At 40.7% G+C, this 16,939-nt stretch overlaps 1 long non-coding RNA gene across 1 annotated transcript; it reads right to left on the reverse strand.

Annotated features, from left to right (window-relative positions):
* Positions 1–4,139: 4,139 nt before the first annotated feature.
* On the reverse strand, positions 4,140–15,194 carry LOC147654826 (uncharacterized). Its single transcript, XR_015283206.1, has 4 exons — positions 15,029–15,194; positions 12,634–12,735; positions 8,943–9,035; positions 4,140–7,254 (listed from the first exon to the last, which is right to left on the reverse strand). It is a non-coding gene; the product is annotated as an uncharacterized LOC147654826 (long non-coding RNA).
* Positions 15,195–16,939: the final 1,745 nt, after the last annotated feature.

Below are 16,939 nucleotides of genomic sequence, written 5' to 3' on the forward strand. Positions count from 1 at the left end.
CTGAGGGGAAATTCACGAGTTGACCCAAACATAAACCCAGAGGAAGTGCAGACCACCCTTCATGAGTCTCTTGCATCTCAAGGGACGTGTGCAATATTTCTATTACAGTGGGCTGACATGGAGGACTGTAGAAGCTCTATATATATAGATCTGGGTCGTAGTAGCAAGCTCTAGAGAATGGGCAGGACCTTTATATTGCCCAGCCCAATGTTGCTGAGGTGTCCAGAGGCCATTGGTTTGCATGGTGGGGCTGTCCTTCTCCCAGAAGCAAATTTTAGCATTTTTTAAAAGAATAATTAGCAGAAATCCTTTCACTTCAAAAAAAACTGATGTTGACCACACCAAAACCTTAATGATTACTCTCTGGCTGTAAAATAATAATGACAGTGACAATGACATTGACATTAACAATAACAATGACGATGACGATGACAATGACAACGACAATAATAACAATTTAAAAAATGCTAATTAAACACATTTGCAAGGTGAACAAGGGTCATGAAACACTCATGAAAAGGTCACCTTGTAAGATGGCTGAGTATAAGGAATTCTGACCTTTAAGGCTGAATGTAGCCCTCTAAATGAGTCTGCTTTTCCTAATCCTGAATACAATATAAACTTCCAATAAATGGGTACTGGCTAAGGAAACAAAGAGATCCCAGGAATGAGAATGCTGCCCTTCTCCCAAAAAACTTCCTGTTATCAAAAGAAGTGTGTGGTTTGGAAGAAAATGTGTCTGTCTTCCCCGAAGGCACTTCAAACAGTAAATGGACACACAAGATCCCATGTTTATTTTCTTTTAAATATATTTTTGAAAATATTGTGTGATCCAAAATATGTGTTTTTCAATTTTTCATGGCCCGGCCGTGAGTGATGTATTTTATCCATATTCATAACAGTGTACAAACTTTCTATTCATAGCTCCCTCTCCACAGCATAAATTTGGGTGGGCATGCTGGAATTTCCTTCTGTGGCATATGGTAATCCTTTACCTGAGGGCTTGCTCCAAATAAATGTTTACATTCCTCTGACAGTTCACTTGAAATGTAAAGGAACAAGGTATGTGAGTCTTCCATTAAATAACTGACTGCATTTACATGTTTGGGGGAGGAAGGCACATAGCGTTCTTACACTGGACTGGCTGCAGGAATGTCCAACCTTGTTTCCTCTCATAAATATTTCATAATAGAAAGGACCTTAAAAATATGCCAATCCAAACTGCGGATTGACCCTTCCAACTCCAGGCACCATAGCTAGGAGGGACTGAAATAAACACCACAAGTAAGCAGTGCCTGCAATGGGCAGTCATCTGTGGAAACCACAGCCTCCTATTTGGTCTTGGGGACCATCGTTTCATGGATGGGAGGGCTAGCCGAGAGGGAGGGTGGTGGGTGGCGAGGGTCACACATCAAAGGTGCAAAGAAAGGTGGAAATGATCTGGAGAAAAACTTCCTAGTCTGGGATAGGGTTTCATTTTATTTTATGCAGTTCAAGCAAATGATGTTTTTTACTGATGTAGATGAAAGAATGCTCCAGCAGCTAGGGATAAGCCTACTGAAGAAGTAAACAGGAAAAATCTCCACACATGGTGATTATATCCAATTACAGAAGTAAACATGCTAGTGTTTGCTTATTAGAGTACCAGGTCTACTCGAGCTCCTGTGATTCCAGCTAGTCATGTGGGGGGTTTTTAACCTTTTAATCATTATTCATACCACCAGGGCTATTCACTTGGCCACCCTCCTTTAAGCTACTACCAGACTGAGGCTGGCAGGTTACCAACACATCCCCAAGAGAAAGAGCAGCACAGGAAGTCAGGAGTTTGTTATTCCACAGGAATCCAAACCCACAGCTTTCTCTGGTCACTCCTGCCCACCTTCCCTGGCAATTGAGTTCTAATAAGATATCCTTCATCTGCCTTTGATATCCTTTACTGAGGGGACATGATGTTTAACCCCAGCAGGAAGGTAAAATATAGAGGCTCTTTCTCTGTTGCTCACATTCCTGCACAGTGAAAAATGTCACTTTTCCCAGTTGCAAGTCCTCTGTTTCCCATAAGTGCTCATTGAGAGGCCCACATATTTGCTATTCCTCCCAATTGCTATCAAGATCACTCTTATGCCTCTCTAAAAGGACACAAGGAGCTTGGGCAAACTGAGTAGAAATAAAATTAGTATTGGTCTAGGCTGACAACACCCCTCAAAAGCTGAGAAGTGCCTGAGTGGCATCTTGTCCAGGACACTTAAAGGCTGACATGTACCCAACAGCTTTTCTTTAAATGACAAAAAGCTTCATGGATGTTACATTATTTACACTGGCATAAAACTAGGGGAAGCAAATGGACCCTAGTAGCTACAGTAAATGATAATTATCAGAATAATAAACCCCAGCCTCTTCTCTGAGGAACAATATTTCCTCTGCAACCTTTAATTAAGCTGGGATCTGAGCCTTTTGTGGGTGAATTTCCTGTAGAGTGGCCAATTTACAGAGTGGATACCAGCTCTCATATATGTAAAATAACTCATCTCAGTGTGGCAGAAGAAGTCAAAGATACAGCCAGGAGTGGAAACAAACCAGACCATAATATGAATGTGCACAATTCCTGCTAGGGTCCAATAGGACATTTATTCAATCCTGGATTTTACTCTTACCTTCACTGGTACTCTCCCATAGCTGCTCATGCATATCAGTCCAGCCTTTAGACCAAAGCCTCCCAGACTACCGTCACATGATGTCCCCAGGGTTGGCAGGCTGAAATTAACCTTTTTTTTTTTAATGATGGACATACAAATATTGACATCGTAAGATTTCAGCTGTGTTTTTCAGTGGGATTTCTTTGTATTTGGAGACGTTCCAAATGTGTTTAGCTGGTGAGCTCTAAAACCCATCCACAGCCCTTTACCAAACAGGTTCAGAAAATCATTGCAAAGAATAACCCTTAAAACTGGGCTAAGTGTATCTCCATATTTTGTTTTGTAATTTTATTGAAGATGCTGAGACATACCTCCCAAATAATCAGGACAATTCAAGGCATGTTTCTGCAGGTTTCAGCACACTTCTCACCACATGGTTGGTCACATGCATTTGTTCCCCACAGAGGTAGAATTTAAAGCCTGTCATTTTAAAGTATTCCTCTAGTACATGGATAATCTTTGTATATCTACAGCCTGCCTGCATCACCATTAAGTCCCATTAATGGTGATGGGACTTCACCACTGGGCTTCCATGTAACCCTTGTATGGCAGAAGCCAAAGGAAGGGGCTGACGTTCTGCTCTCAGGAATAATATCCACTCCAGGGACTCTGCATTTAAATGAAAAATTGTCACTGTGCAGTAACACCTTGTCACACAAGCCCCATCCTTAAAAGAGGCCCACCCCCCAGACACACAAGGGAAGCTAAGTAGTCTTGTATGGCAAAACTGAATCATAGATTACAAATTGCAAAACAGCAATCAGATAATCTAGGTCAGATTAAAGATGGGAAAATAAGGACTTTAAACAACCTATGTAGGCTTTGAAATTAGATTTCTACTGTCACATTCTGAAGGCAACAAAATCTGTTTGTAAAGTGCTCCAAAGCAGCTCTTTGGATCCAAGTATTTAATACGGATTGAGGACAGACTGTTTAAAGTCTTTGAAAAAATGGAATTTTCTTTTCATTCTTCTTTACCGGACTGGAAAGTTACTTCACAGCTTTTAAATATTTGCAAATTCATCCAGGTTTGAAAAAAAAAAAAGCCCACCCAAAAGACTGTGTGAGATGTATAAAACCACAGATTCCTTGAGGCTTGTTTATTTTCAAGTTAAGAAAATGAAACATTTGATGGCTATGAGAAAAAGGGCAATGTGTTTTTGTGCTGGTTACCTCAAATACAGCTTCCCATTGTCTGAAGAATAATTTTCTGTCAAGAAATTGTTTTAACTGTGCTTTGGGGAGTAATGAACTTTTTACTGTTCAATAAAGTTCTGCTCATCACTATCAACTCAGTTGCAGACTGTGAACCACTTCCATTTGCTAATCTGCTGGGGTTGATAGCTTTCTGTGGAGCCAGCAAACTCTCTCACAGGTACCTCTGCAGGCATCTCACAAAAAACCCACAACATCTGCAAATCAAAACACAATGGTTAGAGTAAATACTCTAGAAACATCACTGTTTTGATATATTTCATCTTTTACTATATACATATACACACATACCAAATTTTACCTGCATTCATATACTTTGGAAATTATTGCTAGGAGCACATGACTACTTTGGTGTATAATTCCCAGTGACTCACTCTGTCTGTGCTGGGAAAAGACAAAGCAGTCCACAAAGGACTGAGTACCTGCATGTCAGATTATTAGTTGTGCACAGGCTGACATCTGTGCAGTACCAGGTTCTCTGTATTAGTGGTGTTTGTCCTCATCAACATCATTCCACTATCACTTGTGCTTTTTTTTCTAGACTCCCCCAGTCAGATGCTGTTGGTAAATATAAGGAAAAAAAAAAAAAGCACAAGAATGTTGTATTTTTATGCACTTTGATGTTTTAAAATCTGTCCAAGATACAGCTCATAAGCATAATTTAAAAACTATCCAGTTACAAAACACCCTAACCCACATTTTTCATTATGAATGAGATTTTGAGTGGTGTTTTGGACCCTGAATGGGAGATTCACCCACATAAGTAAAGCTGCACATTATACAATCTCATAAATTTTGAGATTTCAGTTAATGGGACCTCAAAACACACAATGCTTCAGAAGTGGGGAAGTTAGTGATATGTTCCTTTAAAGAAGTCACATTAGTATCAGAAGTCAGTGTATTGCAGAAACAAGAAAAGAATAAGGTTAGCAAGAATATCCAATTAATTATTGCTGCTGTACATTTTATTTTATAGAAAGTGTGTAAGGAAAATAAAATTTCAAACAACCCATGTGTTTGTATAGTAATGTCTTGAACTACATCTGTTAAAGCACTTGGTTTCTGGATAGATTACAGCCAGCCTTCACCAACCTCTTATGCATGGGTGAATGCAGAAGGCCAAGTTCAGAAAATGCGCTTTTGCTGCCCACTTTTTTCTGTGTCTTTCCAGGGCATTGTTCTGAATCACAGGGCACTGCATCAGTAGTGCCGGTATCAGCTCCTACAGCATCTATCTGTCTCCTCAGGGATGTGCCTGTGTTACAACTGACCAGGAAATGGAGAAGCACCTTAATAAAAAAGGAACAGAAACTAATCCATATTGCAGTCTGCTTCAAATAAGTCCTTCAAACCTCTTCATGCCTGTTGGACATGGGCAAGACCAGGCACTCACTCTGCCAGGCAGCTTTCTTGCAGATATACACAGCAGAAAAAGTCTTGTCAGCTATTCCTAAATGCATTTATCTTTCTTTGAGCTGGAGGTCTGAGGTCAGGGATAATTAAAATATCGTAGTATGTCCCATTATGCACTCTTCTTTTTAGAGGCTTGTTGTCTGTGACACTCTCCTCTCTGGCATCAGCAAGTGAAAGAATAATTCATCCTTTGTGTCCTGTATTATTTTTTACCTCACAAAGATGCAGAAGCTCTTTTCAGGAGACACTGGGTCATCTGAAGAATCATGTCCACAGCCTCCAGTAGACCACCTCCAAGAAGACATCCTCTCGAGATTCTGCCAGTTCTCTTGTTCCACAGTCTGAATTGCCTCTTTCATGGGGACAAGGGTTAATATCAGCCCTGAATGCTGCTTTTCAAAGACAGCCCTGTCATTACTCATTTTAAAGTAAACAACGCTTGCACTGCACAGTAGAATGAGCTAGGTGTTTCTTTTTCTATCTACAAATTGGTGGGGTTTTTTCTCTGTTTTCTGGCTTCCTTATTTTCTATGAATAAAGGTCAGTAAAATATGAAAAAAAAATTATTTATTGCTGTACAGCTTTGTTGCAAAACCAGTTTTCAACATTAAATCACACAATGACCTTATCACCACTCCTTTTAATTAGACTAATATTTGGACACAGTTAGGCCTCTGTCTTGAATACCTTGAGGACACGATGAGACATAATCTGACCACAAATTTGTTTCACTGGATTATGCTTGAAGGTTTATCATTTTCTTCCTGTTCCCTCAAATTTCTGTTTTATTTTCCAATTTGTCTCTATTAAAAGTTCTGTCCTTGCCTCCCTCCTCAATGATTTTTTTCAAAATTCTTCTTTCATGCATTTTTTCCTCAACCAAGATATCTCAGCAAAGTCCTGTTCTTTCATAGGAAGCCAAGAAATGACAGTGATGGCATAACTCTAATAGCCAATTTAAACAGTGAGGAGTTTAAATGGCTCGTAGATCCTTTTCATAGTTCATCCAGACCCATTCTATGAGCTTCTGCAGGCATCATTACTGGTGGTATTAATGATCTCATCTCCTCTGACGTAGAAAGCACAACAGCTAGCGGTCAAGGTGGCTGGGAGTAAGGAATGTACTGTATTTTTTAAACAGAAGAAGACCAAATGACCACACAGCCACGGCTGCTAGTTTAGAGGGGAAAAAAGAGAAAAATGCACTTTTTCTTTTTCTTGAGTTTCCAAACTATCTTAGGAAATGTGCTATTACTATATGTGTTATTTTTAGGAGATCCAAAATATCCTTGTTCCTTGTGATACTTTTCAGTGTGAATTCAAAGTAAGTGATAGGAACTATGTGACAATGGTCCATGGTCTGAAAAATCTGTTTTATTCCCAGGCAGCCATCTCTGTTTGAGGTGCTGTTATTCTGCAAAGTGTTAGAAGGACCATCAGAGCACATATCCTGTTTGCCTTCTTCATATAGGTCCATACTTCTACCAAGACGAACCAATGGTATGTTTGACTCATGTCATGCAAAAGAGGGTGAGTGAGAATACATTTAAACATTGTATTACACTGAGTTACCATAATAATCTCTCAGGTCGAATTTGAAGAAGCAATGCATGTCAGATCTGGATCACGGGGAGAAAAAAAAAAAAAGCTGATATAAAACACAGGAAAAGCAATTCTCCAGGCCCTGTGTTTTCCATGCGGAGATTCATTTCTTGGTGGCAAAGGAGCTTTTGAGCCCTTCAATTGACTGACTGTTGTAGTATTTGTCGTTGTGGCTCTTGCTTGTTTTGCGAAAGGAAATGCTTTCGCAGGGAGCGCACACACAGCCTGGCACAAACCGGTGTGTGCCCACATTCCTGACAATGATGGTTTACTTAGCTGTGCAGAGGGAGGCTGTTTTCAGCTGGCTGGCTAGAGTGCCCATTTTTTCCTGAAAAAGGGGAAACACAGTAATACCATGAAGAATCGTGGACTTGAGCTGTCTGATTTCACCACCAGATCTAAATTCTTCCAAAACAAAATACCTCAAGTCTTCCAGTGGGCAACAAGGTGTGTGTTTGTACACTGCTGTGGCAGGCTGTGGAGTGTTTTTTTTATGGGGACTTTTGGCTAGCTCAGTGTTACAAACCAGACACAGAGGCCTTAGGTAACAATTGGTGTCCTGGATGTTAATGTAGAATAATTGTTTTTTCTCCAAAAACTCTGCTTTACACTGCATAAGGGCTTTGTACTTAATTCATTTAACACTTAAAGGATTGGAAGAGGGTATTTGCAGGTCATTTTAGGGAATGAGATGGCTATGAGGTGCAGCAGGCTGAGATGGCTCACCTGGAGGGAACAGTATGGGTAAGGTTTGTAAGATGATGAAGGAAGTGGAGAAGGTGAGGGAAAAGGTGTTCACCCAAATTTTCCACTACTAGAACAGGACTCAGTTTTAAACAGGTAAAATTCACTTTGCAGAGGAGGCAGTGCACTTCTGAAACAGGCTGCCACAGGAGTCACACTGAGGTATCAGAGCAAGCCTCTGGTTCAAAACAGGATTAGACAAAATTCAGGGCAAATTAGGTCCAAAATAGACACCATAGGGAATGGGAAAGGAGAAATCTTCCCTGAGGTGCCACCAATCTAATAGATATTTTTGTACATTTTTTAATCTGGAAAAGTTAATCTCTCCATGATGGCATCTGCAGAGCAAATCATAGGGATTCTGTCTCCTCCTGGTTGATCTCTAGTGAGATCAAAGACGCTGCTTCATTTAGGCTAAGTTAGCTTCAGTTAAAACCTCTCAGATAAAGAAAATTTAACTTAATAAGTCCATGACAAAACCAAAAATGGCATACTGTAGAAAAAAAGAAACCAGGACTATGAGCTATTTTTGGAGTAGAATAAATGCTCATAACCCAAAACTCTCAGTGTCAAATTTTTCTCCCACCATGACAACCATCTGCTGACACAGAGTTCGGACACAGTGGCCCAGCTACCTCTTTGTCCTGTTGTGGCAATTGGATTTGAGAAAATGACACAATTTAGGCAAAAATGGCCAGTATCTTGAGCCAGGTGCTGTGTACTTTTGCCTGCTGGGAAACAGCACTGTTAGCCCTGCTTTAGCTGGTGAATAGGAACTAAGTGGATTTTATTTTTTACATCAGTTTCAGGAATGACATTATAGCCTTTGACTCAGAAATTACGTCCAATATTCATTTTGATACAGTTCTTTGAATTTATTGGGACTGACTCCCTTCAGTGGGCAGTCATTGTTTTCCTCACTGAGCCCACGCCATAAATTATTTTGGTGTATTGCCTTTTGGTTTATCTTTACTTACAGTAACCCCAAATTCCTTGATGAATGGCAATCCATGTGTAAGCTGACTGGAAGATAACCTCTTACTGGAAAGTGTACCATACATAGCTATGACTCAGTCTGAACAACAACAGAAACTGCCTCGGTGTTTTGATTTGTCAGCTCCACTCCATGCTAAACCATCTTGATAATCCAGGGCAATAACACAGAATGCCTGATCTCAAGGTTTCTTTGTACCCTCTTTTGCACCAGAACAGCCAAGTTGCCCCCATTGAAGATTACATTAGGTGGAAGAGAATGATAGAAAACAGATTTACCCCTGGACACTCTTCTGCCTGCTGATTCCATGAGAGATCAAATCTTCACTCTCTCCTTCTGTAGAACCCGATGTTTTGGGCCTCACCTCCTTCCTGGGAAAGATATTTCATTTTGAATGATGCTTTCTGTATTTATTTCAATCTTATTCTTCCCAAGCTTCAGTGTGCAAAGTATCCAGTTGACTTTCTGCTTCATGCCTTGCTCTGAACTCCAGATTAGCACAGCTTTCTTGCACGTGCTGGGATTTATTGATACAATGCATTTCACCAAGTTTACATTTCCAAGAACTTTGCCTCACAAGCTAAGGGGGACTGTAGGAAGAAACTGCACATGAAATGAAAAACATTCTGTTGACTACAGTAGGTATAAATTGAGGTTTGATTGAAACTCATCACAAAAAGTCATCCGGAAAAGATTCAGAAGTAAAATTAGTCATTGGCTTGGTATAGCTGTCTGCACTAAGTTCTCCTCGTATTTCCCAACAATGCACACAGTTTAAAAATAATAGTCATTGGAAACCAAGAGAAATATGACAGATACTGACTTGGTTGAAGTGTAAATGAAACAGCGTAAAAATTTAAAAAATACCTCAAAGATAAACACATCTGTTTGTCTGGTAGTCACCTCTCACTTTACAGCAACCCTCTTCTTTTCTCTTTGCTTTACCGTCCCAAATGGAATCCTGGCTTGCTTTCATTTAATTTTATTTAATTTAATACAAACCATTTATTTAATGGCTTTTCTTTACTTAATTTTTAGAAATCTAAATTAACCAGTGTTAGCATATTCATCAGTCTGCATTAATATTGACTGCAGGAATTCCTTGGGCCTTATAAACAATTTTGTTGCCAGGATATAGGGGTTCTTGACAACAGTCAAGACTCAATTATCAATTGCACATAGGCTGTGGACATGCCCTCTCTTGGCTGTGGCTGTCCCAGCTGAACAGGTCACTGAAGCAACACCTCAGCCCCGTGTGCTCATCAGCTTCTCTCCGTGGCCCCTATCCAACATCCATCCAAAAAAAGAGACAAGGTTAAGAATTTAGAGATGACCGCCCCTGTTATTTTGACTGAAACAAGTTATGGGAAGTCACATGTAGAGCCTGGCCAGCAGTTCAGAGGGGCTGGTAACTTCCAGTAGCAGAGTGGGGAGGAGGCTGTGGCACTCATCTTTTTGTTGGCACAGCTGCAGCTGGAACAGGGCATGCATCCATAGCCTTGCGCAAACACCAGCTGCAAGGGAGGAGACAGAGCCAGAAGAAATGCCATATGGGCATGTCAACGTGCATGCAGCTTGAGGCAAAACATCTTGGGCTTGCAGTGAACTTATTCCACTCCAGGCAGCGGGAGCTCTGCCATTTACGTCTGTGGCAGAAGTAATTCTGAGTTCTGAGGACGACTTGAACTGCATTAAGTGAAAGGACTGTTTATCACACATCATAAGATGAGTGTCAACTTGCTAAACCACATAATTAGATCATGTGTCTGAGCCCTGAATTCTTACTTATACACCTAAAGAAATAGATTGAATTTCATAAGCACTGGGAATCCAGGCATCTCCTGTTGACTTAGTCATTCCAAGGGCAACTGTAAGGTACCCACATTTTGGGAAAATAAATCCATTTATATGGCCATGGAACCTACTTTTAAGTGTATTTGTGTCAATCTTTCAGACTGTGAAACTGAACTCAAGGAAATAAAGCCTTTTCGGAAAGGCAAATTTTAAATGATGCCTCACTTATTTCAAAATACTACAAAATCTGTAAGAATACTCATATAGACTAGAACAGCACAATTACAGTGTTTTAGATGTAGGTGGTAAGATCTTAGTTTAGTATCATCATGGTTAAATTACTTCTAGGTACATCATTTCTTTTCTACAGAACATAAACTGCTTATTCCCATCAAATACAGATCAGTCTCTAATTTCCAAACCTAAAAAGTGTGTCAATTACTTCAGAAGCTGTTATCTTTACATGTAAGTAAAGCTTCTTACAGCTTCTATGTTTAGTCATAAAAGAAAATACATAAATAGCCAATAGCAATCTCTGAACAAAGCAATGACATTTTGCCTCTTCACTGATTTCACTGTATCTTTCACAGTGTATTTAGAAATTAAACTGCCCCACTGCCAGGAATGGAAAGAATTACAATGGTTTTGTGCTCTAGACTCACAAGTTTCATGAGAGTGAGGCAAAGAAATTATTCTTGAAACTTGATGCATTATTCTAGATTTGAGTGTGCTTGGTAATGGAGACCCAGCTGTGTTTAGTGGTCACCTTGTCCAAGCTCAGTGTGCAATTGCTGTGGCAGCTGCCAAAGGCTGTGGAGCACTGTGTCGTGAGCAGAGTGTGCTCTGGTGTAGAGGGGGCTCTTGACCTTGGGAGGAACAGACAGGAAAAGGGACAGGGAATGGGGAGGATGAAACTCTGAGTAGTAGGAGATATAAAAAAGAACCCCAGGTAAAGTCTCCACATGTACTGCATGTACTTAGCCTTTTCCATTGCATCAAAACTATGTGCAGTATACCAGAGCACACTCATTTTTACAGGCAAAGTTACAGATATTGCAGTATATTGCTTTCCAACCCTCCTTTCATATTCTCTTTTCTGCATTTTAGAGATGCCATTATTAAGAATCAGATCTACTGTAGACAAAGTTCATGTATCAGGCATCTGAATGTAATAGGTGGGAAAGGCAGCTCTGAACTGCCTTTATCATTCTCAAAGTGTCTGGACAGATGAGTGAGCAGTAACTTGTCTTTCCCCCTTTATGCTGACTGCAGAATCAGGGGGAATCTGTGCTGGCTGAAATCTGGAAGGAATTACAATGTTGTGTGCATTGCCCAGACAAACAGGGCTGTCCTGGCACAGGCCAGCACTGGTCCCCATGCCCAAATCTTTTATTCTTTCTTGCCATATGATGTCATCAGGCAGTCAAGCCCCACCTTGAAAGTGTGTTCAACCCAAAATACCTTTATTCAATCCATAATTTAACCTTATCACACATATAAATATAACAATCAGTCACTGACTTTATAGATCATGCAAAGGGGTGTCTGTTACCAGGAACATGTCATCTCAGGGACTGCTTGCCACTACAAATACACAAGAGCAGCATGAGGTTCTTGCCACCCTTCCCCCTGATCTCTTTCTCATACCTTGACTGACCACTGCTATCCCCTCTTTCAGCACATTCATGCTGTGCTGGGATACTGCTCAGGTCCATGCAGACCGTATTTAAAGTGGACACTTTTGGAGCGGCATTAAGTGAGTTCTTGCTAGCTGAGGAATCTGACCATGCATTTGGTAGTGTTTTCCCATGCTAGGAAAGCTGGGAAACATTCTAACATGAATAGGAGAACTATGGCCTTTCTACCTGCCATTGTCTGTGTTTGAAAATCAAACACTCCGACTTTGATGAATCCTTGAAGTTCAGATGGAGATTGAGGAATGAAAAGCTTTCCCACTTTTAAGAGTTTTCTTTTTCAGTACAAATGTTCAAATCAATTCAACATTAATGAAACAGACAATTAGGGTCCTGAATGAAAAGTCAGTTATGGATAAATTTAACACAACATGCATTATGGTTTGACTCTATGCTGAAAATATTTATGTACATTTTTGAACAGATTCAAGAACTATTGTGATTAGCATAAATTAAGTTAAATACATGTATTAGGACTTACTAGGCTGAAGTCTAAGACCTTGATTCAGTAAGTGATCTCCTCAGATGAAACACACTCCTTGGTCATGATAGGTCCCAATCTAACGTGCCAAAAAGTTGCTATCTGAAGGGTGAGACAAAACATCCAATTTTGCTTCATATTTGGATAAACTAGGCATACATCTCTGGCTAGTGATTGTATCTCAGCTGACTCTTGGCATCATCACTCATTATCATTCAGTTTCTGACTCCGTGAGCATTAAGCTGGGTTCACAGGTGCAGCAGGTCACAGGTCACAGCAGGTCACTGCAAATAACTCCAGCCTAATTGCTTTAAAAGTGTCTAATTTCCAGCCCCTCTTGGAATTCACTCATCTGCTTTCAGCTATTGCAAGCACTTCCATTCTGTCAGATTTCTAAATCTTTATGCAACTTTACTCAGGCTAGTACCGCTCTGTTTCACCCATCTGATCTGGCAGGTGTTCTTACTTCTACTTATGAAGCATCACCACAGTAGAAGTGCTTCCATTCCTGCCTCAGATAATATTCAGCTCCATCCTCCTCTTCCCACTGAACTGCAAGAAAAGCTCTGAACTGCAATGTGAGAAGTTCAGTCTCAATTCCACCCTCTTCTGCAAGGCCTTTTCATGTCCCAAGCATTTAGAGGTGAACACCATAAATTCCAGGCAACAGACTGCTCTGAGATCCTCCTTGGTGATTTGAGTAATAAATTACAGTGAATAATCACATGTTCATTAGATCAGAGAAGGAGAATGAACAATTTTACAGACTCTTGGGTCTGATATTCCCATGGCCAGGAAAGCATCTCACATGCCATAGTTTTTGACTGCTTGACTATGCTGCTGGAGGTTTTACCTCTGGGGGAAGAGCCGCTCTTCCTTGGTTCACTGCTCTTCAAGGCAGTGTAAAAATGCTGCTTTTTGCCATAAACAAAGGAACATCTTGGAACATCTAATACTCCATCTAATACTGGCTTAATGGCTATCCAGAAATTCTGCATCCAGTTTTTAAAGGCAATGGAAAGGAATTAAATTTCACATTCTTCTCTCCTCTGGCCCTGTTTCTGTTAGCTCTCATACTATTGGAGAAAGCTCAAAATGGCCATAATCTGTGTGAATTTAGCATAGCACAGGCAGATAGGGATTGAAAAGAGCTGAGGATAGTGAATTCTGATAAAAAACTCTTCTAATTTCCTGCAGTTTGAAGATGGTGAAGAAGTAGAATTTCAGATAATATTCCTTCTGTTTTATTTATAGCCACACTGTTTTGTTTCTTTTATCCAGCTGATGAGGGTTTAGAGCCCTCTACATGTTGTGAAAGGAGGGTAGGATTCTTACCTTTCAGGCAGTGGAGTTGTTTAAGACATCTAAAAGACTAAAGCTGCATTATAACATTGAAAACTCCATCCTGAGCAGCATGTTTTTAGTTTAATTCCCACTGATCCCACATCAGTCTGGGTGCTTTTTAAAAGTTTATCTCTACAGCCTTAGGTACCAGGCTCTCCAGGGCAGGGACCAGCCATTTCATCTATTTGCAGAGCAATATCTATTCACAGGGTTTACAGTAACAGCAAATGCAGTGGCAGTCAGCAACTTACTATCAATTTAGATATATGAAGTACACCAGCCAGCCTGGAAGCATTTGTTCCTCCTGCCTTTCCCCACTGCATGTACTGTTACGCTTCATCTGAGAGCAAAAGATTCATCACTGTCTCCCTCCAATGGTAAAGTTTGGTAATTTCTTTTGCAGAATGAAAAAAAAAAAATTAAAAGATATTACAGTACTAGTTACTTAGAGTTTTTTTCTAGTCTGATGAGTAGAGGGAAAGATAGATGACTTTAAAAGTCAAATACCCTTTAGAACATGCAGTCACTTTGAAGAATGATTCTCATTTACCATGTATTTATTTATATATTATAGAGTCACAGGGTTAAATCAGAGGCTGAGCAGGTATTTATACTCCAAACACCTGCCCACAGCAGGGCCAGCTGTATCCTCAGACCAGGATGCTCAGGACTGTGTCCACTCGTGTGTGGCAAATTCCCAAAGGGTCCCATTGTCCTCAGCATGAGAAAGCTTTCCCTTAGACCCAGCCTGGACCTCTCATTTCACCTCAGGCCCCCTGGTCTCCCCTGGCTGCCTCTTCTCAACCACCTACTCACGGGTGTGGATTCTTTCTCCAGGCTAAGCCAGCCCTGTTTCTCCACGTCCCTGTGCAGGAACAAGGTTTTTTTCTGATGCTTCAGAGGCCCGTGCTGAGCTTGCTCCAGTTTGTCCATGTCTTTCCCACAGAGGTCCCAGAGGAAGGCCGCACCTACACAAGGTCTGACAAGTGCTGAGCTGAAACACCACCTAATGTAGTGTCTGTGCTCCCATTAATATAACAAAATATCAAACCTGAGAAAGCTCTCATTGTCTTTCTTCCACGCTCAAGAGTGGCTGGATGTCTCTCTCCAACATTTGAATGAAGGCAACTTGCAGCATTTAGCTGGTGGCCGCAGGGCAGTCGCCTCTCCCAGGCTCTGCCCTCAGGGAGAACCATTCATATGGCAGTCCCAGCCCTTTACAAGACCTTTCTTTTCAGGGTGTGAAGAGGGGGTGGGCCAAGGCAGAAACACTCACTCAAAGCATGTGTCTTTTACTGAAAACATGGAAAATATGAATGTAGCTCAGCTGAGAACACAGATCGCACAAGTCAAGGTCGGGTCTTGCTGTGGTTTCACTGTTTCCCGGTAGAAGTTGCAAGAATTTCCATGCTTTTCTGATCTGGATTTCATGTGGAAACTATGTAAATGGCTATTTTCATTGCTTGTACTGGCTTAGTCAGAAACTCATGCTGAGGAAGACAGGCATTTTCCAGAATTTTCACAAATAATAAAGCCATCATAGCTCACTCAAGAGGTGCTAAAAGAGAGGTTTGACAGCATAGCTGTGGAACAGCTCAGTGTGGCAGAGCTACTGGTTGTCACAGCTCAGCATGCAGCACTGTCAGGCAGCATGAGGAAGCAAAGGCTGTGCTATTGGACTCCAAAACTTCCTTGTTAATAGCTGTGAATTTTCTTGCATCCTTTGTTTTGATATTTTATTCTGCTCCTGGTTCTCAGCAATTTGGTCAGCAAACTGGTGAAACAAATATTAAGTGTTCAAGTGTATGTCGTTTATACAAATAAATTCAAAGACAATGCTCACAGAATTTGCAACTAATTTCAGGGATTAAAATTATGTGTTTAGCATTTGTGTATATATATTCATAAATAAAGACATGGAATAAAATTTGAGGGGTAATTTATTCACAAAATCTAATTTGGCAAGATAAATTTTCAGAAGCAGCTCTGAGAACTGCAAGTCCTGGTCATTGTCACTGACAATGAGACTGAAGTGTTACTCCAGCTAGTTAGTCTAGCAGAGAGTTGTCATCCATGAGATACTCGAACATCGTCACATCTTAAAATCTAAATGTGCAAAAGCAGGGAGAGAAAAGAAAAAAACATTGCAAGCAGAGCCAAAGAAAGTAATTTTGGTGCCGATGGTGGAATATAAATCAGTTTTTCCTCCTTCCCCAGCCCTCAGCAGACAGCAAACAGCACACTCAAGGCAGCATCCGCACAATTGAAGAATGCAGCAGTTCTGGAGACGGAGTCTGATTATCTGAAGCGCACTGGGAATCAAACTTTTCAGCTTCTGTTTGCCAGAAAACAGATGAAAGCTTCATTCCCGGTTCCTTAGTACTTGTAGCTCACGGAGGCTAGGATCCTGGTGAAGGCTGTCAGGGAGCCAGCCAAGCCTGGTGAGAGGCACCTGAAATGGTTCACTATCTCAGCTTTCCCTGGTACTCAACACAAGGGACACCTTACAGTAACGTATGCAAGCCTGGGAGATGTTCCTCTTCCCTTACCCTCCTAAGAATGCTTATTTCCTCTTGGCAAAAGAGCAGATCTGCCTTCTGATTGATCCATACTGGGATTCTCTGTCAGATGATCCAAGACTACACCACTGGGGACACAAATCAGGCCTTCTCACAAGTCCATCTCTCTGGGATGAATATTAAGCACATAGTGAACTACATGCTGGACTCCTTACTACCTCTTTTCTAATGTCTTTAGTCTGATGATGTTATTATTGTCTGTCACATTTTCCCTTGCCTCTTCCTGTGATAGATCAAAGTCTTTGGAAAAGAAATAAGTCAAATCTAAAGGATGCCATGTTTAAACTTCTTATCTGAAGAAAAATTCTTATCTAGACCTGAAGATCTATCTCCTAGTCTTTCTGTACAGTCATAACATTCAAAAGGCTCAGCATACCAAAATT

The sequence above is a fragment of the Cyanistes caeruleus genome, chromosome 2, assembly GCF_971803275.1.
Source record: "Cyanistes caeruleus chromosome 2, bCyaCae1.hap1.1, whole genome shotgun sequence".
In the NCBI taxonomy this organism is placed as follows: Eukaryota; Metazoa; Chordata; class Aves; order Passeriformes; family Paridae; genus Cyanistes; species Cyanistes caeruleus.